At 40.7% G+C, this 3386-nt stretch overlaps 1 pseudogene; it reads right to left on the bottom strand.

Annotated features, from left to right (window-relative positions):
- Positions 1 to 2328: 2328 nt before the first annotated feature.
- Positions 2329 to 3037, bottom strand: LOC138154003 (transcription initiation factor TFIID subunit 10 pseudogene; annotated as a pseudogene).
- Positions 3038 to 3386: the final 349 nt, after the last annotated feature.

Genomic DNA, 3386 nt, shown 5'->3' on the forward strand with positions numbered 1-3386 from the left:
AAAACAAGTACAAAGGATTCACAAAGGAAAATGCTATCCGTATCCAGATAAAGAACTGATGGTCTCTGAATATGAATCAAAGCATACTTTTTCACTTAATTTTTTCTTGTGTTTTTTTAAATCTGTTTCTTCTTTCACAACCATGACTAATATGGAAATTTTTTACATGACAGCACATTTGTAAACTATATCAAACTGCCTACCATTTTCAAAAGAGGGGAGGGGATAAAGGGAGGGAGGAAGAAAATTTTAAAACTCAAAATCTTATAAAAATATATGCTAAAAATTTCTTGACATGTAACTGTGGAAAAAATAGAATGTTATTAAAAAAAATAAAATAAAAGTGCCTGGGGTCAATCGATGAATATATAGGTATACCAATAAATATAAAATAAAGAGTACCCTATATAAATTCTGAACCATAGCAGTTTTATGTGACTTAACTTTTATAACCCTGACTTTAAAATCCTCAGCAATATATAAAATGAATAGCCAAATTTTAGGAAATAATGCTGCTGTTTATAATTAAATCTTCTGCTGTCCTTGTAGGAAAATATTTAAACAATGATAAACAATGTATTGATTTATTATTGATACATGCTTAACAATTAGATTCTGTAAAGATTTCTCATGCCCAAGATGCAGTGATCCAATGATCAGATGCTAGTTCCACTGGTCCAACGTTCAGAGAAGAGTCAGGTACATCTGATTTTATAAATTAGTTTGGATACCAGATTCTGGCTCTTCACTCTTGTCTTTGAATTTTTGCAGTTTTTGGACCTCCCTAAATCCCCAACTGTTGTGTGATGATACTGTAGAACATTGATAAGGCACTGTACAGAAGAAATGAGATGTTATATATAGGGGTTTTAGTTCCCTCTTCCTTTTGCTTCCCAGCTATGAATTATATTTGGAATTGTATTCGATCAGATACCATTTTTCCCTCTTTTAAACACCAAATAATCACAGCCCCTGCATTTAATTAACTTTTAAAAACTTTTGTTGCATCTTTATAGCATTGTAATTGGATCATATGCCTGCTTTTGAAAATGAAATTAAAGAATTGATAAGTATGCATTTTTATTAAATTTTTTAAAAAAAATACCCCTTTTGGAGTACCCTAATTGCTTTGAAGTTCTTAATAATGAGGTAAAAATTGCCTCCCTGTCTCTTCAAATACTTAGCCTACTTTTTTCCTGTCAAACAGTAGAGAATAACTTTCCTCCCTTTTCTCCTAGATATTAAAACATTCAAAGTTATCTATTAAGTTTCCCCATAGTCTCATCCAGGTCCAACATTTCCAAGTCCTTCAATCACAGATTCCTTCAATCACAGAAACAATGGTTTCCAGATTTTTCTTCAATATCTGTATGTATTAGTTTGTCTTTTCCCCCTTTAAGGGGATTGCTTCTGTAGAACGGAGTATACACTGATGATACATAGTTCAGTAGTAGGAAGTAGAACCTAATCTGGCCTTTGAAAAGGATGTAGTGTTCACTGAAGTAAAAGCAATAGTGGCAATGCTGCAGGCAGAGGGAACCACACTGAAAAAGGCAGAGTGAACATTTGTATAGGAGACAGTAAGAAAACTGTGCTGACTAAAATATGGGTTAGAGTAGTAAGAGAGAAGTTTGAGCAATTGCATGGGGAGTGAGATGCAGTAGAGCACTGAATTCTAGAATGAGGAGTTTGGGTTTGATCCAATAGTAAATAAGTCACTACAGTTTTCTGAACTGTAAGTGAGAAGATTATGATTAACATATTGGAAGACAAACTCAGCACCCAAATGGCTCCTGATAGGCTAGAACATTAGGCTGACCCAAATAAGATTAAATTTAATAAGAGACAAATATAAACCCCTATACCAGTTTCATAAAGTAATCAATAAACATCTATAAATGTCTACTACGGGCCAGGCACATGCTAAAAACTTCAGCTCTGGTTTTCACATCTCATTAATACCCTCAATTGCTTCTGCCCTTCATACGGGAAGACAGGATGAAAAAAGTCTTTTCCCATATCATCTCTTTATAGAAGGTTCAAAATCCCAGCCATCTCTTCATTTGCCACCAGCTGCTGCACTTGGTTTTGACTGCACCATCATCATGTACCCATGCTTAGTACTTTGGCATTCCTTTCTCCTTTTCTTGCTTCCTTTTGTGTTTTTATCTTCACCCATTAGAGTGTAATTAGAGTGTTCTTGGGGAGAGGGACTTTCTTCTCAGTTTAATCCCCAGTGCTTAGCTCATAGTAGGTGCTTAATAAATGTTTATCATGTTTTGTTTCAGTCACAATAAAGGTTTATTATGAAAACAGGCTGGGGTGGGGGTGGGTGGGGAGGAAGGAATGGGACAAATGTGTACACACCCACACACATTTGGGCCAGCCAGGGAAGAGGTGAGCTTAGGTGAAATAATGTGGCTTCTTGACGTTAATGCCATACTCGCTGAGTGCAGGGGTCAGGTCTTCCATGGTCAGGGTATACTTTCTGTCTTTTCTCTTGCTCCTGGAGCTGCCTGAGGCAGTGCCCTTCATCTTGCAGTGTTGTAAAGCATCATTGGCAATATCAGAGATGAACTTCTGGGCTACCAGGGAGATGAGCCAGGCAATTCTGGGATCAGAGGCTTCAAAACCAGCATGGTTCAGGTAGTTGCCAGTAACAGCATCTGGAATTGTGGGTGTGTAGTCTTCCAGCTGTATTAGGAAATACACCAGGGGCATACTAGACACAATAGGCTTGACCTCTCCATTGGCAGAACCAGGTAACACATACAACCCATTAGACATGGCACCTTCAGGGGGGCAGTATCCCCAGCTGAGGATACTGGGACCGAGGCCCGGCGGTCGGACATATCCCCCAGGCCAGGGCTGGGGCCTGCGCCTCCCGCAGGGCTGGCTTTGCTCTCGGCTGGGGCAGGAGCGGGCGCCATTGCTGGGGTCAGGGCCGGAGCAGGGGTGGGGGTAGGAGTCGGGGCCGGGCTGGCGGGGTAGGGGCAGGGGCCTGGACCACCTCGGGGTCCGCGCCACTGCCACTCATGGCACTGAGGGGGAGAGGGGGGGGGGGGGGGAGGGGGGGGGGGGGGGGGATGGAAGCCGAGGCCAAAGACTAGGACAGAGCCGCTTCCGCCTGTTTATCATGTTTTAATAGTTTGGGGGAGGAAAGGAACTAATAGTTTAACGAATCAGAAAATACTTTATGTAGATCATAGGGAATCTATGAGACAGAGGTAAGGAGAGAATGCATTTTAGGCATAGGGAATGACTGATTGAAAGTCATGGAGATGGGAGATGGAGTTTGTATGTCTAAGGAACCAAGAGAATGCCAAATTTCAGAATAAGAGAGGAGGAGTAATGTCCAGTGAGGCTGGAATGATAGTTGGGAACAG

This window comes from Petaurus breviceps, unplaced genomic scaffold (assembly GCF_028583685.1).
Source record: "Petaurus breviceps papuanus isolate PSGF00001 unplaced genomic scaffold, PetGlider_PUasm1.0 151, whole genome shotgun sequence".
NCBI classification, from domain to species: Eukaryota; Metazoa; Chordata; class Mammalia; order Diprotodontia; family Petauridae; genus Petaurus; species Petaurus breviceps.